We start from the raw sequence: 23,835 nt of genomic DNA, 5'->3' as shown, positions 1-23,835 counted from the left end.
AAGCATTCAGAAATTTGACTGCTTGCTGAAATTTTAAAGATATTACGGAATTAGGATGTTTTTAATTTTAAAAGGCGTTTTTATATTTTAGAGATGCCTACTGAAATAGTAATGGAAGAAATAATATGATGTCTACAATATGGTTCAAAATAACACAGTAATGGGGAAAGCAGATGGCACAGAATAAGATGACACAGGTAATAAGGGCTATCGCAGCTGAGCGATTAGTGTGTAAGAGTACGTTATACCGTTATGCCTACTTTTGTATGTTCAAAATTCTCCCTAAGGAAAAGCTTTCTTAAAGGATGTTTGTTATACTTCATCTAGCATTTCTTAATGAGTGTTTTCAAGTTACTCCAACAGAAAACTTCAGGAAACGAAGTCCCGGATTTCATTTTGTATTTTACAATTCATCTCACATATATTTAAAAGCAAAAGTTGTGGGGCGCCTGGGTGGCTCAGTTGGTTAAGCATCTGCCTTCGGCTCAGGTCATGATCCTGGAGTCCTGGGATCGAGTCCCGCATCGGACTCCCTGCTCAGCGGGGAGTCTGCTTCTCCCTCTGACCTTCCCCCGCTCATGCTCTCTGTCTCCCATTCTCTCTCTCAGATAAATAAATTAAAAATCTTTAAAAAAAATAAATAAAAGCAAAGGTTGTTTGTAACATTTACTACAAAAATTTTTGTTTAAAGATTCTGATCTCTAAATACAATAAAGTGGTATTAGGTACTGACAGATTTTAAAAAATGGAAAACTTAAAAAGAAACATGTAAAACTGAAACTTTAGATGAGACTAAGATGACAGGGCATTTGATTCCTCCTTGCCTATTTAGTAAGAGTATATTAAATAACTGGGCTTTTTTATAAAAGTGAGTATTTAAGTATATATGTCAAAAATTTTTAAGTTAACAATTGAAAGAAAAGATTTATAATCTAAAAAAAGGCAGAAAAAAAAATTAAAAACAAGGAAAGAAAGTAAAAAATTTTTAAGTCCAAATGTCAACAAATACAATAAATGTAAATAATAAGCCAATGAAACCCACCTTCTAGAAGACAAAGAACATCAGAATGGATTTCTTTCTTTTTTTTAAGATTTTATTTATTTATTTGAGAGAGGAGAGAGAAAGAGTGTGTGTACAAGCAGGAGGAGGGGCAGAGGGACAAGCAGACTGCCGCTGAGTGAGGAGCCTGAGGCAGGGATGGATCCCAGGACCCTGAGATCAGGACCTTAGCGGAAGTCAGATGCTTAACCAACTGAGCCACCCTGGCACCCAAGACTAGATTTCCTTTTTTAAATCAAGGTATACAGTGCTTAGAAGAGACACATAACAAAACCATACAGAAAAGTTAACCAAAAAAGGACATTTTTATCAAGCTGACGGGTGCCAAATGGTACTGATCCCTGTGATTATAAGCCAAACTAAAAGAAGGTAACTACAAATATAAATAAATAAGCAAAAGAAACCCCAATGAGAAAAGGAGCAAAAGATATGAATAGATCAATAAACAAAGAAGATGGTAGATCTCACTTGTAGTTAAGTAAATCCAAACTAAGATACCAAATCATACCCATCAGGTTGCCAAAATTAAGCTGTCTGAAGATCCCACGTGTGGATGAGAAGATGTAAAACCCTTCAAACAAATGATTTTAGAGAGCAGTTAGGCACATCTAATTAATCTGAAGATATAACTATCCTACAAACCAGAAATTCCATTTCTAGTTACAACCCTAGAGAAATGAATGTACTACTGCATAATGTTCACAGTAGCATTATTTTGTAATAATAAAAAACAAATAGTGCGTCACTTCGACAGCACATATACTAAAATGAGAACAATACAGAGAAGACTCATATGGCCCCTGTGCAAAAATGGCACATAAATTCATGAAGTGTTCCATGTTTCTGGGGAAAAGAGCGAGAGACAAAGCAAGAAACAGACTCTTAACTCTAAAGAACAAACTGACGGTTACCAGAAGGGAGGTGGGTGGGGGGTGGGGGAAGCAGGAGATGGGGATGAAGGAGGGCGCTTATGATGAGCACTGAGAAATGTATGGAATTGCTGAGTCACTATATTATAAACTTGAATATAACACTGTATGTTAACTGTACTGAAATTAAAATGAAAACTTTATAATAAAATAATAAAACAAATAACCAAAATGTTCACGAGTAGGAAAAAATGGTATATAAATTGTAGACTCCTCATATATTATTCATAATTATTCATCATATTAATAATTCATAATTATTCATGATTATTCATCAATTTTATGAACTAGAGCTATATATCAAACTGATAAATGAATATCATAAAGATAACTGAGGTTTAAAAAGCAAGTTGTAGCAAGATATAATTATTTAAGGTTTAAACCCATGATTTACTACTACTGTATCATTCACTGATACATGCATGTATGCAGTCAAAGCTTAAAATATGCATGAAAATGATACTAACTTCATGCTAATAGTTACCTCTAGTGAGGTAAATGGGGGAGACACAGGAGTAGGAATATGTAGATGAGCTTCAACTGTATCTACAATGTTTATTTATTTAAAAAAATAAGATCTAAAGCAAAAAGTAGCCAAATATTGATAAAACTGGAAGGCAGATACAGGTTAATAATTTATTTTATTTTCTTAATTTCCCATATGTTAAGAATATTTCAAAAAAATTTTCTTCAAATACTAAAATGAAAAGAAAAAAAAAAAAGGAAGAATATAGCCTTTGGGTTAGGATCCAAGTTTGAAATGGAAGTAGGTTTGAATCCTGTCCCCTGTGATGTTTCTCCAAAATCAGTTTAATCTTTCTGAGCTCAGTTTTTATCTCTTAAAAAATAATAATGGCCACTACACTTCATAGGATTTTTGTAAGAATTAAATGCAATAAATTGAAATAATCTCACCTGGAGATAAGCACTTTCCCTTCTCCTTACACTGCATTAGACAATGCTAGAGCTTTTTTTTTTTCCTTTTCTCTTCTTTTTTCATTTTCCTTGTTTTCCCTCCCAATCATATAGGCAGTGAGAGTGAAAAAAGTATTGCGGGGGGCGGGGCAGAACAAGATGGTGGAGAAGTAGGAGACCTGGATTTCATCTGGTCTCACGAATTCAGCTGGATAGGGATCAAACCATTCTGAACACCTACAAACTCAACAGGAGATCAAAGAAAAGAATAGCAACAACTCTCTGAACAGAAAAGCGATCACTTTCTGGAAGATAGGACGTGCGGAGACGTGAATCCGAGGCGATATTCGGGAGGACAGACGGCGGGGGAGGGACCTCCATCAGCCGCTTCTGACAAGTGATAGAGCCGCGAGGCACAAAATCGGAACTTTTAGAAGTCGTCTCTGCTGAGGCGAAGAATGAAGGGGGGGAAATCGGAGGGGTAGACAAACCATGAGAGACGATGGGCTCTGAAAAACAAACTGAGGGTTCTAGAGGGGAGGGGGGTGGGAGGATGGGTTAGCCTGGTGATGGGTATTGAGGAGGGCACATTCTGCATGGAGCGCTGGGTGTTATGCACAAACAATGAATCATGGAACACTTCATCTAAAACTAATGATGTAATGTATGGGGATTAACATATGAATAAAAAATTTTAAAAAAAAAAGGTCGGCTCTGCTGAGGGAGGACACTCCAGTGGCTAAGCGGGGGGTGGAACCCTCGTGGGAGAGTGTGGTCTCAGGACCCTCGGGGTCACAGAAAGACCGGGGCTGCCTGAGTGCGGCAGAGCTCACAGGTATCGGAGCAGGGAAGCCGGCTGCAGAGACGGAGCCGAGGCACGGGCTCTCAGCTCAGGGTTGCCATAAACCATGATCCGCGGCACAGTCGGGCCACTGCTTCTCCAGCAGGGACCCAACAAGCAGCAGATCCGGGGAGACTCCCCTTCCTCCTCTGGGAGGAGTGACGCGGGAGCACACCGCAGGGATCTGCTGGGTTTGGAGACTCCAGACTGGGTCGTGTGCCAGAGACAGAAACGCTCGGTCACAGGCTGGGGGGAGCACAGAGTGCAGCAGGGGACCGGGGAGACGGGAGTGACTGACTGCTTTTCTCTGGGGGCTCACTGAGGAGTGGGGCCCCGAGTTCCTGGCTCCTCCGGGGCTGATACTTGGGAGGCCGCCATTTACACTCTCCGCCTCCAAAGCTGTACGGAAAGCTTGCAGGGAACAAAAGCTCCCGAGAGCAAACCCTAGCAGATTACTTAGCTCAGACCGGGCAAAGGCGGGGCAATTCCACCTCTGGCAAAGACATCTGGGAACCACGGCAATAAGCCCCTCCCCCAGAAGATCAGCGAGAACAGCCAGCCAAGACCAAGTTTACCGATCAATGAGAATGGCAGAACTCCAGCGCTAGGGGAATAATGCACATAGAATGCATGGCTTTTTTACCATGATTCTTTAGTCTTTCAAAGTTAATTTTTTTTTAACTTTCTTTTTTTTTCTGATTTTTTTTTTCCCTTTTTCAACCAACATCTTATCAATTCCTTCTTTAAAAAAACATTTTTATTTTTCATTTTTAGAGTCATATTCTATACCTTCATAGTAGTTACCCTTATTTTTGGCACATATATATAAGTTGTTCTCTCTTTAAAATTTTGAGATGGTTTCCTCTTAACAGATCAAAATATACACTAAATCTCTAGTGTATGGTTTTGTTCTACTCTCCTGCCTGAAAACATTCTCTCCCTTTTTTTTCTTTTTAAATCCTCTTTTCTTTTTTCAAACTTCTTAACAATTCCTTTTATAAAATTTTTATATAATTTTCATCTTTACAGTCATATTCATCATATCAACCCTTATTTTTGTACATATATAAGTTTCTCTTTCTTTAAAATTTTGGAAAGCATTATCTTTTAACGGACCAAAATACACCCAAAATCTAGTGCGTGGCACTGATCTATATACCAGCCTGATCATATTTGATCATATTCTGTTTTCTTGTTTTGTTTTGTGCTGTTTTTTTTTTCCTGTTTTTATCTTTTTCTTTTTTTTTTGCTTTTTCTTTTTTCTTTCTTTCCCTTTCTTTTTCCCCCGGCTTCAGGTCTTTTCTGATTTGTTTAGAGTATATTTTCTGGGGATATTGTTACCCTGTTAGCATTTTGTTCTCTCATTAATCTATTCTCCTCTGGACAAAATGACAAGATGGAAAAAATCACCTCAACAAAAAGAACAAGAGGTAGTACCGACTGCCAGGGACCTACTCAAAATGGACATTAGTACGATGTCGGATCTAGAGTTCAGAATCATCACTTTAAAGATACTAGCTGGGCTTGAAAAAAGCATGGAAGTTATTAGAGAAACCCTTTCTGGAGAAATAAAAGAACTAAAATCTAACCAAGTCAAAATCAAAAAGGCTACTAATGAGGTGCAATCAAAAATGAAGGTGCTAACTGCTAGGATAAATGAGGCAGAAGACAGAATCAGTGATATAGAAGACCAAATGATGGAAAATAAAGAAGTTGAGAAAAAGAGAGATAAACAACTACTGGATCACGAGGGCAGAATTCGAGAGATAAGCGATACCACAGGACAAAACAACATTAGAATAATTGGGATCCCAGAAGAAGAAGAGAGAGGGGGGCAAAAAGTATAATGGAGCAAATTATACCAGAGAACTTCCCTAATTTGGGAAAGGAACAGGCATCAAAACTCAGGAGGCACAGAGAACCCCCCTCAAAACCAATAAAAATAGGTGAACACTCTGAAATCTAATAGTAAAACTTACAAGTCTCAGAGACAAAGAGAAAATCCTGAAAGCAGCTCGGGAGAAGAGATATGTAACCTACAATGGTAGAAACATTAGATTGGCAACAGGCCTATCCACAGAGACCTGGCAGGCCAGAAAGGACTGGCAGGATATATTCAGAGCACTAAATGAGAAAAATATGAAGCCAAGAATACTATATCCAGCTAGGCTGTCATTGAAAATAGAAGGAGAGATAAAAAGCTTCCAGGACAAACAAAAACTAAAGGAATTTGCAAACACAAAACCAGCCCTACAAGAAATCTTGAAAGGGGTCCTCTAAGCAAAGAGAGAGCCTAAAAGCAACACAGACCAGAAAGGAACACAGACAATATACAGTAACAGTCACCTTACAGGCAACACAATGGCACTAAATTCCTATCGTTCATGGTCACCCTGAATGTAAATGGGCTAAGTGCCCCAATCAAAAGACACAGGCTATCAGACTGGATTAAAAAACAAGACCCATCGATATGCTGTCTGCAAGAGACTCATTTTAGACCCAAAGACACCCCCAGATTGAAAGTGAGGGGGTGGAAAACCATTTACCATGCTAATGGACACCAAAGGAAAGCTGGGGTGGCAATCCTTATATCAGGCAAATTAGATTTTAAACCAAAGACTGTAATAAGAGATGAGGAAGGACAATATATCATACTTAAAGGGTCTATCCAACAAGAAGATCTAACAATTGTAAAGATCTATGCCCCTAACATGAGAGCAGGCAAGTATATAAGCCAATTAAGAACAAAAGCAAAGAAACACATTGACAACAATACAATAATAGTGGGGGACTTTAACACCCCCCTCACTGAAATGGACAGATCATCTAAGCAAAAGATCAACAAGGAAATAAAGACTTTAAATGACACACTGGACCAAATGGACTTCACAGACATATTCAGAACATTCCATCCCAAAGCAATGGAACACACATTCTTCTCTAGTGCCCATGGAACATTCTCCAGAATTGATCACATCCTAGGTCATAAATCAGGTCTCAACTGGTACCAAAAGATTGGGATCATTCCCTGCCTATTTTCAGACCACAACACTTTGAAACTAGAACTCAATCACAACAGGAAAGTCGGAAAGAACTCAAATACATGGAGGCTAAAGAGCATACTACTAAAGAATGAATGGGTCAACCAGAAAATTAAAGAATTAAAAAAACTCATGGAACCCAATGAAAATGAAAACACAACTGTTCCAACTCTTTGGGATGCAGCAAAAGCAGTCCTAAGAGGCAAGTATATAGCAATACAAGCCTTTCTCAAGAAACAAGAAAGGTCTCAAGTACACAACCTAACCCTACACCTAAAGGAGCTGGAGAAAGAACAGCAAATAAAGCCTAAACCCAGCAGGAGAAGAGAAATAATAAAGATCAGAGCAGAAATCAATGACATAGAAACCAAAAGAACAGTAGAACAGATCAACGAAACTAGGAGCTGGTTCTTTGAAAGAATTAACAAGATTGATAAAGCCCTGGCCAGACTTAGCAAAAAGAAAAGAGAAATGACCCAAATCATCAAAATCATGAATGAAAGAGGAGAGATCACAACCAACACCAAAGAAATACAAACAATCATAAGAACATATTATGAACAACTACATGCCAGCAAATTAGATAACCTGGAAGAAATGGATGCATTCCTAGAGATGTATCAACTACCAAAACTGAACCAGGAAGAAATAGAAAATCTGAACAGACCTATAACCACTAAGGAAATTGAAGCAGTCATCAAAAATCTCCCAAAAAACAAAAGCCCAGGGCCAGAGGGCTTCCCAGGGAAATTCTACCAAACATTTCAAGAAGAATTAATACCTATTCTTCTGAAACTGTTCCAAAAAATAGAAATGGAAGGAAAACTTCCAAACTCGTTTTATGAGGCCACCACTACCTTGACCCTCAAACCAGACAAAGACCCCCATCAAAAAGGAGAATTACAGACCAATATCCTTGATGAACATGGATGCAAAAATTCTAACCAAAATACTAGCCAATAGGATCCAACAGTACATTAAAAGGATTATTCACCATGACCAAGTGGGATTTATCCCTGGCCTGCAAGGTTGGTCCAACATCCGCAAATCAATCAACGTGATACAATACATTAACAAAAGAAAGAACAAGAATCATACGATCCTCTCAATAGATGCAGAAAAAGCATTTGACAAAGTACAGCATCCTTTCTTGATCAAAACTCTTCAGAGTATAGGGATCGAGGGTACATACCTTAATATCATAAAAGCCATCTATGAAAAACCTACAGCGAATATCATTCTCAGTGGGGAAAAACTGAGAGCTTTCCCCATAAGGTCAGGAACACGGCAGGGATGTCCACTATCACCACTGTTGTTCAACATAGTATTAGAAGTCCTAGCCACAGGGCGTCTGGGTGGCTCAGTTGGTTAAGCGACTGCCTTCAGCTCAGGTCATGATCCTGGAGTCCCGGGATCGAGTCCCGCATCGGGCTCCCTGCTCGGCAGGGAGTCTACTTCTCCCTCTCCAACTCCCCGTTTGTGTTCCCTCTCTCGCTGTGTCTTTCTCTGTCAAATAAATAAATAAAATCTTTAAAAAAAAAAAAAAAAAAAGAAGTCCTAGCCACAGCAATCAGACAACAAAAAGAAATAAAAGGCATCCAAATCGGCAAAGAAGAAGTCAAACTCTCACTCTTTGCAGATGATATGATACTTTATGTGGAAAACCCAAAACACTCCACCCCAAAACTGCTAGAACTCATACAGGAATTCAGTAAAGTGGCAGGATATAAAATCAATGCACAGAAATCAGTGGCATTCCTATACACCAACAACAAGACAGAAGAAAGAGAAATTAAGGAGTCGATCCCATTTACAATTGCACCCAAAACCATAAGATACCTAGGAATAAATCTAACCAAAGAGACAAAGGATCTGTACTCAGAAAACTATAAAATACTCATGAAAGAAATTGAGGAAGACACAAAGAAATGGAAAAACGTGCCATGCTCATGGATTGGAAGAACAAATACTGTGAAGATGTCAATGCTACCTAGAGCAATCTACACATTCAATGCAATCCCCATCAAAATACCATCCACTTTTTTCAAAGAAATGGAACAAATAATCCTAAAATTTGTATGGAACCAGAAAAGACCCCGCATAGCCAGAGGAATGCTGAAACAGAAAAGCAAAGCTGGCGGCATCACAATTCCGGACTTCCAGCTCTATTATAAAGCTGTCATCATCAAGGCAGTATGGTCCTGGCACAAAAACAGACACACAGATCAATGGAACAGAACTGAGAGCCCAGAAATGGACCCTCAACTCTATGGTCAACTCATCTTCAACAAAGCAGGAAAGAATGTCCAATGGGAAAAAGACAGGCTCTTCAACAAATGGTGTTGGGAAAATGTGACAGCCACATGCAGAAGAATGAAACTGGGCCATTTCCTTTCACCACACACAAAAATAGACTCAAAATGGATGAAAGACCTAAATGTGAGACAGGAGTCCATCAAAATCCTAAAGGAGAACACAGGTAGCAACCTCTTCGACCTCAGCCGCAGCAACTTCTTCCTAGAAACATCGCCAAAGGCAAGGGAAGCAAGGGCAAAAATGAACTATTGGGACTTCATCAAGATAAAAAGCTTTTGCACAGCAAAAGAAACAGTCCACAAAACCAAAAGACAACCAACAGAATGGGAGAATATATTTGCGAATGACATATCAGATAAAGGGCTAGTATCCAAAATCTATAAAGAACTTATCAAACTCAACACCCAAGAAATGGGCAGAAGACATGAACAGACATTTTTCCAAAGAAGACATCCAAATGGCCAACAGACACATGAAAAAGTGCTCAACATCGCTCGGCATCAGGGAAATACAAATCAAAACCTCAATGAGATGCCACCTCACACCAGTCAGAATGGCTAAAATTAACAAGTCAGGAAAGGACAGATGTTGACGGGGATGCGGAGAAAGGGGAACCCTCCTACACTGTTGGTGGGAATGCAAGCTCGTGCAGCCACTCTGGAAAACAGTATGAAGGTTCCTCAAAAAGTTGAAGATAGAGCTACCATATGATCCAGCAATTGCACTACTGGGTATTTACCCCAAAGATACAAATGTAGGGATCCGAAGGGGTATGTGCACCCCGATGTTTATAGCAGCAATGTCCACAATAGCCAAACTGTGGAAAGAGCCAAGATGTCCATCGACAGATGAATGGATAAAGAAGATGTGGTGTATATATATACAATGGAATATTATGCAGCCATCAAAAGGAATGAGATCTTGCCATTTGCAACGACGTGGATGGAACTGGAGGGAGTTATGCTGAGCAATATAAGTCAATCAGAGAAAGACATGTATCATATGACACACTGATATGAGGAATTCTTGATCTCAGGAAACAAACTGAGGGTTGCTGGAGTGGGGGTTGGGGTGGGAGGGATGGGATGGCTGGGTGATAGACACTGGGGGGGGGTATGTGCTATGGTGAGTTCTGTGAATTGTGCAAGACTGTTGAATCACAGATCTGTACCTCTGAAACAAATAATACATTATATGTTAAGAAAAAAAAAAGAAGAACAACTTGTTCTTCCTCAATTTCTGCTTGAAAAATGAGTTACACTATTTTTAATAACATCAATTACATGTAAACTGATTGAATTTTGTATGTTCTTTTTTTTTTTTTAAAGATTTTATTTATTTATTTGACAGAGAGATAGTACAAGTAGGCAGAGAGGCAGGCAGAGGGAGAGGGAGAAGCAGACTCCCCGCTGAGCAGGGAGCCCGACGCGGGGCTCAATCCCAGGACCCTGGGATCATGACCTGAGCCAAAGGCAGCAGCTTAACCGCCTGAGCCACCCAGGTGCCCCAATTTTGTATGTTCTTTAAAGAGAGAGTGAACATTCTTCTTTTGTCAAAAACAGAATGTCCTCCTAAGAGGGCATATGAAAAATGGAGTCTAGAAATAAAGTTATCTAGGGTGCCTGGGTGGTTCAGTCATTAGGCGTCTGCCTTCGGCTCAGGTCATGATCCCGGCATCCTGGGATCAAGCCCCGCATCGGGCTCCCAGCTCCGTGGGAGGCCTGCTTCTCCCTCTCCCACTCTCCCTGCTTGTGTTCCCTCTCTCACTGTCTCTCTCTGTTGAAAAATAAATAAAATCTTTAAAAAAAAAAAAAAAAGTAAGTTACCTAGAATACAGGGAAATTAATTTAGAGAAAAAACTTTTTAAAAAAAGATAACTTTTTAAGTGTTTTTATCTCATATTCACACCATCCAATCCATTATGCTGTACATTTTGTTTGAATATAAATATTAGACAAAAAAATGTTATGAAGTCAAAAATGGTAGAGACTCTTATATTAAGTACATTTAGTATGAAACCATCAGCTACATTTTGTAAAGGCAGGGGTTCTGAATGCTTTAAAACCAAAGTACTTTGGTTGTGGGAGGGGAGGTATCACGTACTTCAATTATCCAAATCCTAGAAATGTTTGCTAAAGAAAAAGGTCCTCTGTGAATTTGATACATTAAACCAAAAGATGGTACACAAAATGCGGTTGGTTATTTGCTGATTTTTCTTTTACTTGAGCATACACAGCCTCTTTCCTTATCTAAAATATGCTTTAAAAGCTGTATAAAAGCTTTAATAGTACAAAAGGACTAATGAAGTATATGGGATAACACAAGAATCTCACTGATTAGGTAGGGACATGTGTATCGCCTAATCACAAGATTAAATGCAACAGAGGTATTTTTTAAAAATGCAGATCCTGTTAAATTCTATGTGAATTTGATAGGCACTAAAAAGTTCTCACCATTATGAATGGGTTTTTTGTTTGTTTTTTGGGGTTTTTTTTGCATAGCTTGTAATTCAAACCAGCCACTAGAAATATTATACTGGGAAAGAAGGAAAGAAATTAGTTCTTATTTTTAATTGGAGTCTCCTTATTATTGGTAAAGATAAGCAGGTATACTTGTTGTCCATGTATATTTCTTTATGAATTGTCTGTGGCTTTTTCCTATTTTTTCTTTGTCGTATTTGTCATATATACATTTGTCAGAAAAATATCGTAGAAATTTACCCCATCATATATTAAAACTTACTATAAAAAAACTGTAACCAAAACAGTACTGGTATACACATAGATCAGTGGACCAAAACAGCATTCAGAAATAAATCCAAGTATATATGGGAACTTAAGGTAATAACGATGACATTTCAATACAGTAAAAAAAGATATTTGTTTACAAAAGGCACTAGCATAACTGACAGTACAACCAGAGAAAACATGTTAAACTTACACTTTATATAAAAAAAATAAATTATCTATGACAAAATAAAATATTTCCAAAATAAAGTATAAAAATACTGGAAGAATCTTTGACAGGACTTTTACCTGGAACAAAAAACTTTGTTATACAAAATGAGAAACCCAAAACTCATAATAACAAAAGTCACACAAATTGGCTGTATGAGTCCATATTTACTTTGGCTAATAAAGTGTTTTTTAGAGACGCCTGGGTGGCTCAGTCGTTAAGCATCTGCCTTTGGCTCAGGTCATGATCTCAGGGTCCTGGGATCGAGTCCCACATCAAGTCCCACATCGGGCTCCCTGCTCAGCGGGGAGTCAGCTTCTCCCTCTGCCTGCCGCTCCCCCTGCTTATGCACGCGTGCTTGCACTCTCTCTCTCTCTGACAAATAAATAAATAAATAAAGGTTTTTTTATGACCACTTGAATTTCAATGCCTTAGGCAGAACATGGATCTCCAGTTCCCCGTGGTCTCCATTTCTCCCTACTATCTTACATAACTGGCCTTTTTATACATATTAATGACAGTGAAGTCATTCAAGTTTTCTAAATGTACAATAAAGAAAAAGATCTATTACATTTAAAAAAAAGGGGGGGGGGCGCCTGGGTGGCTCAGTTGGTTAAGCGACTGCCTTCAGCTCAGGTCATGATCTTGGAGTCCCTGGATCTAGTCCCTCATCAGGCTCCCTGCTCGATGGGGAGTCTGCTTCTCCCTCTGACCCTCCCCCCTCTCATGTGCTCTCTCATTCTCTCTCTCTCAAATAAAAAAAAAAAATCTATTACATTAAATTTTCAATCTCTCTAGAGAAAAGGAACCATAAATAAAAACAAAAGATACAGACTGACAAAATATTTGAAATTCATTTATCAATAAAGGAGTAGGTATCTCCAATATTTAAGAGTCCCATAAACTGATAAAAGGCACACAATCCTTTTGTGTGCCTAGAAAAATGACAATATATTACAACCTTCCACCAAATATATATTTTTGAGCACATACGGAATATTTATAAAAACTGACCTTAAGGAAACATATGCTTGAAAATTAAAAAAATAACTAAAAGTAAACATAACAAAATCTAAACATTACTTCAAAGTACATTTAACTGTTACTGAAAACAATCTCTGCAATGAGTATATGCATTTATTTCACTTTTCTATTATACTTCTCTTCAAAAATGACTTAAAACATTTTCAAATATTTGTAATATTTGTAAATACTCTAAAAATCATTGCCATCAGCTCTTGTTCTTCTTATTTGCCCCCTTAAACATTTGACATTGGATATTTTCAGTAAATTTCTTTGGTGTGTTTTAAATCCATCCACTTTAATTATTTCTATCCCAAAAAATCTTTTGTATATGTACATCATTTCCAAACCTAACATCTAAGGAGATAACAATACAGAAAATAGACTGAAAACTCACATAAAATTATAAACATTGTAATCAAAAGTTTTTTAAAAGCTGAGAAAACATACACTATGAAGTTTTAATATAATTAGGTTTAAAAATAATCAAATTAATCAGTAAAAAAAACAAAGAACATGAACAGTTATTTCACAAAAAAAAACAAGTATTCCATAAAATGAAAACATGGTCAACATCATTAATAATCAGAGAAAGGTAAATAAAAATGTTTGTTTTTGCCCTATCTGACTGGCAAAGATTAAGAAGACTGGCAATACCCAGTGCTGGCAAGGATATGAAAGAAACAATATCTAAGACTCTATCCTTTTAAAAAAGGTAAGAGTAATGGGATGCATATTTATGAATTCTACGAAACACTTTATAATAATGAAAAAGAATTTAAATAACATTAAAGCGATTTGATAACATATTGTGTACTTAGCCAATAAAAATACTATGAAGATATTAAAAATGATAGCTTACATCATGGCTTTCATTATATCCTCAGCATTTTATTTCAGAATATTATGTGCCCAGGGGCACCTGGGTGGCTCAGTCAGTTGAGCACCCAACTCTTGGTTTTGGCTCAGGTCATGGTCTCAGGGTCATGAGATTGAACCCCGCATGGGCTTCGTGCTCAGTGTGGAGTTGGCTTGAGTTTTTCTCTCTCCCTCTCCCTTTGCCCCACCCCTCTCTCACATACTCTAAATAAATAAATCTTTTTTTTTAAAAAAAAGTTGATAAATTTTTGAGTGAATAAAAAGAAGAGAAAATACACACAACTCTTTCAAAGAGTTTTAAAGAGAATGGACAATGGGGCAGTAGCTTGAAGATACTGTGGAGTCAAGCAGTGGCATAAAATGGGAACTGGCAAACTTCAGCCCACAGGTCAGATTTGCCAGTTGACTGCTTTTGTAAATAAATCTTTAGAAGTCCATTCATTTATGTACTGTCTATTGTTGCTCGTGTACCACAAAGGTAGAGTTGAGTAGTTGCTGCAGAGATAATCTTGCCCACAAAGCCTAAAATATTTACTATCTGGTCCTTAATAGAACAACTTTGCCAACCCCTATTTGTTTGGTTTTTTAAAGGCTTAAAATGTGTTTTAATAAGTTGATGCTGCACCACTGCTCCATTTCTCAGAAAAACTCCAAAGGTATCAGGGACAAATCAAACATAGTACACCAATAAAAAAGAGCACAGCATAACTACCTAAGATAGGCAAGGCTACGAGCTACTGTCCGACTCTTCAGCACACAGCAACCCTGTTTCCAAGACTGTACTAGGCCTATCAAGAAAAGCTGTGTCGGCAACATCATAGACACAAAAGGGCTGTTCCTGTGCCAACCTGTTTCAAATCAGTGATTCTCAGTCTGGTCCCCAAACCAACATTATCGGCAAGTTTAAAGGTTTAAAGGCAAGGAAGGAAAATGCTATTGGAAAGCAGAATAAAAGGAGACCCTTGTTATATAATAGCGAAAAGTTTGGCAAAACCGTCACCTACAGTAACATGGGAAATGTAATGCATACCTAATGAGTTAAGGAGATTCTAGGTACAATGCTGAAGAAACAAGTGGCTTCTTCCAGTTGCCTTTCTAGTTGAGAGAGTAGAGAGATGAACTAAAGAATGAGCCATTCACTTTTTGAATGCAATTTCAAGTAAATGTAAAGGGCTCAGAATACCCTTCTCAGCCAGCAAAGTGTTCTTAAAGTAAGAAAGAGCTTCAGGGCAAAGATTAAATCTAGAGTGGGATTATAAGATCCACTGTTAAAACCTCAGAAAGATCTAAGTACTTCATTGATCCTTTCAGACAAAAAAATTACCTAAGGATCTTAAGGGTCCTGTTCCACATAGGGAGCCTAAGGTAAGAAAAGCCTCCTCTAAGAGATTTGTAGGTATGGCTTTTGTCTGATGGAGTAGATTATGAACTGATACACAGGAAGTCCACCAACTTTTTAAAAGAGCTACATCAGCTTAGAATGAAAGGGAGAGTAACTACCTAAAGTGAGGCTTTTGGATACTGAATGACTACAGACAGGCAGGAAGTAAGCTCAGATGGTTACTCAGTTGCAAAGACGGCTCAGTTCTTTTGGGAAAAAAAGAATAATTCAGAAGGTGAAATCAACAACCAAAAGAAGCAGTCATGGCCCACTTGGAAGAACTTACAGGCAGTAGGACTGAGCCCCAGTCAAGGAACTGCCAACATGTGCCCCGCTGGGTTTCAGAACTGCTGTAGTAACTACCATATGCCTCCCTTGTCCCTCTTTTTGAACAGGAATTCTACTGCAATTAACATGTGCGTTTCCAATTTTGTATGTTAATCACGTGGGGGCCTAGTCCTTGTCTCTTCACAGGTCTTGATTAAACAGTAATAATTCTCAAGAAACCAGACCCAAGGAACCTCAACAGCATCTGGACTTGACTTAGATGATGAGATACTAGATTCTGATGTCTTGATGGGATGTAAATTAGAGGTCTCCAAGGAGGGGTTAGTGTATTTTACATGTGAGAGGCATGTGAAGTGTGGCAAAAAAGGCAAACTATGGCAACAGTATTGTCCAGAGATGGACAAAACAGTATCTCTCATCCCACAGGTTTTCTTTCACATGTGACCAGTTAACAGGTGGAGTCCAATCCCTACCTCACCTATATTCACTGAACATTCGCTTTTAAAACCCAACTCACCATTTAAGAAAGCCAACTACAATGAGGCTCCCATGTTGTACAGAAGTCCAGGCCCCAAGTACGCTCCAGTTAACAGCCCAGCTGAGATCTCAGTCAACAGCCTGCATCAACTACCAAACATGTAAGTGAAGACACTTCCAGATGATTCTAGTCCCCCACCTTCAAGTTACTCCCAGCCAACATGTCTTCCCAACTGAGGTTCTAGGCTTTGTGGAATAAAAACAAGGCATTCTTGGTGTACCCTATCTGAATTACTGACCCATCATATCTGTGAGCCTAATAAAATAGTTGTTTTATATCACTAAGTTTTGCGATAGCAAACAGCAATAGCAACCAGAATACATACTAATGGAAATGAGCCAGTAGAGGGAAAAATTGAAAATGCAAGAAAAAGAGGGAGAAATACAATAGCAGAGTCCATGAAGGCAAAAGGAGATGGGTTTCTCTACACAAGTAGATGGAGAAGCCTTAGATGCAACACTGACCAATTCATTAATTTTAAAGGGGAAAAGGGCAAGGGTGTCTGGGTTGCTCAGTCAGTTAAGCATCTGCCTTTGGCTCAAGTCATGATCTCAGGGTCCTGGGATTGAGCCCAGCGTGGGACTCCCTGCTAACCGGGGAGTCTGCTTCTCCCTCTCCCTCTACTCTTCCCCCTTCTCCTGCTCTCTCTCTCAAGTAAATAAAATCTTTAACAAATAAATGGGAAAAGGGCAGAGTATAGGCACAGATACAGGATGAGGAGGGGTGTTACTGATGGTGGATTATGTTATTTAGAAATATGGAGGTAAGCACCAGAAGACACTTAGGAAATCTGAAAGTGGTTTACTGGAAAACAGGCATCAGAATTAGGGGAGGTACAAGAGGCTGTTTTTTGCTATAAACTGTAGTAAGCCATTACTTAAGTTTATTCACATTTTACCATATGACTCCACATTTCTAAAGTAAACAAAGTTTTTTAAAAAAAGATTAATTCCATTCCCTCATTTTCCAAATGAGGGGGGAAAAAGGCTCAATGATCACATGAGTTACTCAAACTCATTTTGACAGCAGTTAGTCCCTATTCCCCCCTGATTTCCAAAACAGTGCACTTCTTCACATCACACTGACTTTCAAATTACAAAATATAACCTAGTGGTATTTTATTTCATAATCAGAATTTATTAAAGTCATTTAGTAAGCAATAATGAATACCCTAATCCCAAGGACTGATAGCAAAAAAGCAGGCCAAAGTATGTCCTTGGGAAATCAAAATAAGCATTCAAGCAAAACAAACAGCCCATGGACTATCTCAACCTAGTCTACCTCTGATAACTATACTGCACAGGCTTTAATAACAGATAATGCTTCCTTTTGCTCTTTCCAGCTCTCCCAATCTGAACACTTTTACCATGCTACCTTCACTTCTGTAAGTTATCTACCAAGGATTTCTCTTTCCTTTTAGAAATACCTTACCATTTTATTCAGATTTTACCAATACAAACGCACCCAGAGATCACTTGTCCAACCTGCTAGACCACTAAAGGTCTAATAAGAACCACTGAATGTCTACTCATTCAAATAATGTAAGTGTAAGGCTAATTCCCACAAGGAATAGCAGTACCTACATAGTGTGATATGAAAGGACACAGATGAATGACAAACACTGTCAAAAATACATTCCTGTCTTTATTATGCCTAAAATTCTCATCTTTAGTACCAGCGATGAGAACTTTGGATAGAAGTCTCCATTATTCACCCAACTGCCAAATCCAAAGGTCATCTATTATACTAGAGAGAACAAAATATTAACAGTGGCTATTTCTGCATGGGAAAAATACAAGCAATTTTCTTCTTCTAGTTTTCTAGATTTCATGTTAGGAACATTTTTAAGGCCTTTTTTCAGTTCTAACTCTTCTCATTTCTTAGCAGTGATCAACAATGATCAACATGTTAATCATTCCCACCCTCTTAACCTACCCACACACTTGCCTCTCAGGCCAACCACTCCTTTTAGGTCTCTTTTGCTAGTTCCTCTTCTTTCACCCTGTAATTATGGGCAATCCCCAAGGCTCAATTTCAGGTCCCCTGCTCTTCTTTCTGACCACCACAACTCCAGCCTTAAATTTCTCTACCACGTTCTACTCATCTACTGCCTAGCTATCTGTTTTCACTTGACTATCCCACTGTCACCTCAAACTCAACATATCCAAAATAGAAGTCCAGCCGTTTGTACCTCTTCAAACAGCTATTAATACTTTCATTCCTATCTCTGTCAGTACCGCCATTTAAAAAAGTCTAGTTCTTTCTTTGTCACTAACTAGCTGAGTAACTTTGGACACATTTTTAAATCTCTCCGGGCCTCAGATTCCTAATGCACAAAATCCATGGACTAGCCCAGATATTCTCAGATGTCCTGGCACTCCAATACTCTTCAATTTCTTATGTCATTGAGGATCAAAACTTCAAAGTCATCTTTGATTACTCCTCTTCCCCCTTACCCCCCACCACATGCTCCTTTCCTATCCAGTCTATAATGAGGTCTTATGTGACATCTCTCCAGTCCTATTTTCACTAAATCCACACACCAGGCCTAGATTATTTTCCTAGCTCTATCACTTCTCTCTCCAATTCATACCATACACAGCACTCATGCCACTGTTTTTTCTAAAATACTCCCTTTAGCATGCTCTTTCTCAATCCAAACTTTTAAAGTTTCTGTTACCTATGGAGTAATGTACATTCTTCTCATGTTAGCCCTTAAAGGCATCCATAATCTAATTCCAATCTATATTATCAACCTGTTTTCTTACTACCCTGCCATACAAACCTTCATTTCAAATTGTTTTATGTGCAGTTCTGTGAAAATGTTGTGCATAATCTGCTTCTGTTTACCACCTGTACAAGGTCTTCCTCTTATGCAAAATCAAATCGTGCCTCGTTTTGATTTTACCTCCCCTCTGGAGCCTTCCCTGCTCACTTCAACTTTAAGTGGTCTCAAGTATCTATAACTTTTATTATTTATCTTGTCTTCCCAGTTACATTTTAAGTTCTCAATTAAAGGAACCTATTTTATATCTTTCTGCATCTCTTTGAACATAGCAAAGTACCTTCTACATTGTAGATATTAATAAATATTTGTTTGGTGACTGACTAAAGTTCCTGTCTAATACACAACATTTACTGAATGCTCCTCATGTGTTCAGCACTCTGTGTATGTGTTCCTCACAGCAAATACAATCAACTAGAAAAGATAAGGTTAACACTAGAGAAATAATTATCAAACAACCAAATCAGGATATATAAATAAACTATGTGAAGATCCTCTGTGACTTAAAAGAACAATAGAAATATAGAAAGGAAAAGGTAATATTTAGTGAGAAACAATTTCAGAAATGAGGTAGAATTTTAACTGGGAGTATAGTCATAGTAATACTAGTAATAATAATAGTGATAACAATTATTAATAATTAATAAACAATAATTAATAATTACAATAATAAAAGCTAAGACTTAAGGTGTGCTTAATGTGCCAGGCATTGGTCTTGAAGACTTTTAATGTATTAGTTTACTTCATTCTCACTACAACCCTATGGAAAAAGTACTACAGTCATCCTCGTTTTTTCAGATGAGACTGAGGCTCTACTTCATTATGGAAGAGTGAGTGGTACAGATACAGAATTGGGCTTGGTGGAAGAAGGATGGAAAACATAAACGGAAGTTAAAAGCTGAAATAAGCATAACTATTATTAGAAAATATGGAAAGCAGCTTGAAGACTACAGCAGAGAATGCTCCTTGAGGGTCCTTAGACTAAAGACTGAATAAATAGGGCAGGAATAATGACCAAGTATCCTGAGAGCCAAGAAGAAGAAGTTAAATTTAACAAGTAGAGTGTGCAAAACCACTGAAGATCTGGGGACAAAGAAATGCCACAATAAGGAGTATTAGTGACATTTCTATTGTGGATAAACAGAAGAAAGAGATGCTGGATTCTGAGAGGCTGATTTGACTTTCAATATTCTAGGCTGAGGAAATAAGTCCTGGGGGTAAACTAGGTAAGCAGAGCTATGAGGGACAAAAGATATATGGACAGGACATGTTGAATGGCTTAATACAAGAGGTGAATGAAAGAGGTAGTTTAATGATGATACCTAATTTATTATTTTTTTAAGATTTTATTTACTTAAAAAAAATATTTTATTTACTTATTTGACAGAAAGAGAGAGAGCACAAGCAGGGGGAGCGGCAGGCAGTAGGAGAGGGAGAAGCAGGCTCCCCGCTGATCAGGGAGCCTGATGTGGGGCTCGAACCCAGTACCCTGGGATCATGAGCTAAAGGCAGATGCTTAGCCGACTGTGCCACCCAGGCATCCCAGATGATACCTAATTTAAAGCCTATATGAGCAGGACAGAAGGAAATTCCAAAAGAGTATAAAAATGATGATTTTTCATTTGGGGCATGGTGAGTTTAGGAGACATTCAAAAATACTAGAAAAGCAGGACTGGAAAAACCAGGAAGTGACTAGAAAAACAAATAAGCAATAGAATTCGTTTTAAAATGAAAGAACTGGGCAGATGTTATAAAGATATTAAATAGGAGAGGAAATATACTAAACCATGATCAGCTGGTACTAGCTTTGTATCAATAATTTTATCAATAATTGTATCAATACTTTTGGTGGGGACAGGAATCAGTTAGGGACCAACATTAAAAAATGCAGTTTTTCCATTTAAAAAAATTTTTGTGTGTATCAGAAAAGTCAACCAAAAGCTAAGGCAAAGGTCCCCAAACTTTCTCCACTCAGGGAGTTCTTAGTTTTAGTAGCATTTTCACAGCACTCCTAGGCCAAAAGAAACACTTCAGTGGGTGAATTCAAACCATTTACTATCCTTACAACTTAGTGCTTGTCTGGCCTTGTACAACTTCTGGGAATCAAACCGGACAACATCACACTCTGATTTCCTGTACCACATTGATTCTCATGCAGTAGCTGCTTTTTATCAGAGCAATCTAAAAAAACAGCTTTGTAAAGACAGGGCATTGTAGAAAGGAATGTGTCGATTTAATGTTGAAACGGTGAACTACCTCAAACTAAAAGTTCAAGCCTGAGTTCACTGCTGCTCTGGGGCACCTCAGCACGCAGTTTGGGAAACTGGGAGCAAAGGCAAGGGGCCTAAAAAGAGAAAAAAAAATGTAAGAGGGGAGGAGCAGAAGAAAGTTCTTAGCACAGTTAACCACAAGAGGGCAGCCCAATAGCTGGTAGAGGCGGCACAATGGGGGGGGAAGGGGTGTCAAGGAGAGATAAGAGCAGAACCTTTCCATAAAAAGGCTCCAAGACCTCGTGGACCAGTTCAAGACCTGTAAGTGCTTTTTTTCCTTCTACTAAAGAGGAAGAAACACTGGTCTCTGGCAGACCACCTTATGCAGAGTGATTCAGCCCTTCTCTAAATCTCCTTTGCCTGCCCGGCCCATGACAGCAGCCAAGACTTCAACAGCAGCCAAGCAACGCACCACTTCCCCTGCATAATCTTACTGAATCGTCACAACGACCTTTTAAGAAAAGTGAGGCTCAAAGACATTTTAAATAATACAACTATTAAGTGGCAGGAACACCAGGATTCAAACCCAGATCTGACTCCAGAGCCAATGCGCTTCCCTACTCTGCCTCAAGAGCATCCCCCTTTCAGCAACAGCCAGGAAGCAGAGAAGAGATACCATGTTCCCTTCCCATACCTGAGACACCCGTCTCTGTCACTAGGAAAACCCAGCATATGAAACAAACTGTTTGTTTCATGTTTGTTTGTATGAAACAAACATGTTCCGTTTGTTTTCATTTTAATTTTAACATGCTATGAACTCCAAACACAGGACATTCAGGTCGAACAAAAACAAGGTTCACATTCTTATGTAGTCAGCAAGGACTGCAGCTTTCCTGTACTATTAAGGCAAGTGTGGGACACATGCAGTTTACGGTATGTTACACTCTAACAGACACGTCGCACATGCAAGCTAGTGATTTTCACACTCGTGATAAAAGGTGAAGGGGGTGGGGAAAGAGAGATCAAAGTTGATTATTCATCTTCAGATCTGCTGGGTGTTGCATAGGATATTTGCAGGAGCCCAACGACTCACTTGCACAAACCTATTAAGAAACCAAAAGCAATTGTCATCTCTCTTATTCCCACTTCCAGTTTCCTTCTCCACATTTCTCCTCCCCTCTATGACATATTCAGCCGCTTCTGTCCTTTCATTCAGAGAAAAGGAGTTTCTCCGGACTGATTAACCACCACCGGAAAGCAAACTGGGTAAATTCAACCGACACAGCAAACTCAAGCAGATAAAACCACCCAGGAAGCATTCAATGTGGTAGCAGAAACCCCAGCGAGAACAACGTGTTCTCTCAACAGGTATCTCTTATTACTTGAAAACGTTCCTCCTTGAAAGATTAACCGTCTCTGGCTGCTCGAGGAGAAAGGGTAACTGGCAGCGCGTCTTCTGCAAAGCCTTGTGACTTGTATGATCAGAGGAGAAGGAAGCAGCGAATGTCTCTCACGGGATCCCAGAGGGCAACAGTAAACACCCCGAATCGCCCTCCCGGACCAACACTCTAAGTTCGCACTGCCATTTTCAGAGGAGTACACCGCCAGCAGCCCTGCCTGTCTACACACGCTCCCAGCCTTCCTACGCACGCACTCCCGGCTCGCCACACTCGCCCTCCCCGCCGCCGCACAGCCCAGCAGCCAGGATCGCAAACCCACCTTCGCGGGAAGGGGAGGAAGGGCCTTTTTCTTCAGAAGCGCAACAGTTCACATCTTGCTCCCTCGCCTGCTTCTGAAACCTAAAAAAAGCAGCAGCCGTTACTACCGCAGAAATCCAGAGGAAATAGATGCTCTTCCCTAGGCTGTCCCGACGTCTACAACATCTTAAAGAGCTGTAAGGGGAGAGGGATGGGGGATACGAGGCACACCGGGACGCAAACAGCAACAGCAAGCACGCCGTGGCCGGCTTCCCCTCCAAGAGGAAGGTCTTCTCGCCGAGAAGTTTACAGCCACTAGCAGGGGCGCAGCGGGGGTCAGGAGGCGGGAGGGAGGTGGGCGGTCGACCGCGGCCCCCCACCCAGAGACCACGCAGCAATCGCACGCACCAGCGGCACCGATCCCGCGGCGAGGACGCGCCCCCAGGCCCGCAGGGGCTGCTCCGAGCCGGCGCCCGCGGCGGGCCGAGAGTCGCGGAGCCCCCGGCGTGGGCAGGGGTCCGGGCGTCCGCCAGGCTGGGCCCTCCCGGGCCCTCCCGCCGGGGTCGGCTCCCACTCACATCCCTGGCCGGCGAGCCCCGGGCCTGTGCCCGCGCGGCCGCAGCAGCTCTCCGCCCCGACGCGCGCCGCGAGCGCGGGCCCAGGGCCGAGCGGCCGAGGCGGCGGCACCAACTCTGGAGCGCGCCGGACGCCGGCCCAGCCTGTCAGCGCCCAGGGAAGCCGTTGGCCGCGGCCGCCGCTACCCCTTCGGCTCCTCTTCCTCTCTCCTTCCTCCAGCCCACACCACTCCCACTTCGGGCAGCCGGGAAGCCCGTCGTCACAGGCGCCGTCTCCACCCTCGCCCGGGCCACACCGGCTTCTCAGCGCCTCGGGCGATGCTGGCTCGGACGCCCTCTTTGCGTCGGAGTCGGCCTCCACTCAGGCGGCACGTTCACTGGCGACTGAGGCGGACCCGCGGG

The 23,835-nt window shown here is 40.1% G+C and overlaps 1 protein-coding gene and 1 non-coding gene across 4 annotated transcripts in view; one reads left to right on the top strand and one right to left on the bottom strand.

Moving 5' to 3' along the window:
- Positions 1 to 23,776, bottom strand: part of JAK2 (Janus kinase 2) — a 152,141-nt gene extending 128,365 nt beyond the window's left edge. The window contains exons 1-2 of one of the 3 annotated variants that reach the window (XM_035029150.1): positions 23,267 to 23,776; positions 22,881 to 22,960 (exon numbers count right to left, since the gene is read on the bottom strand). The gene's annotated coding sequence lies outside the window, so the exon portion shown is untranslated. The remainder of the gene's footprint in view (positions 1 to 22,880; positions 22,961 to 23,266) is intronic. The other 2 variants (XM_035029147.1, XM_035029148.1) reach the window with 2 other exon arrangements.
- Positions 1,798 to 1,905, top strand: LOC118026420. The gene has a single exon (XR_004683570.1). It is a non-coding gene; the product is annotated as a U6 spliceosomal RNA (small nuclear RNA).
- Positions 23,777 to 23,835: the final 59 nt, after the last annotated feature.

This window comes from Mirounga leonina, unplaced genomic scaffold (assembly GCF_011800145.1).
Source record: "Mirounga leonina isolate KUSES-001 unplaced genomic scaffold, KU_Mleo_1.0 Mir_224, whole genome shotgun sequence".
In the NCBI taxonomy this organism is placed as follows: Eukaryota; Metazoa; Chordata; class Mammalia; order Carnivora; family Phocidae; genus Mirounga; species Mirounga leonina.
The sequence above is the reverse complement of the archived record's forward strand: the minus strand, read 5'-3'. Positions and strand labels throughout refer to the sequence as shown.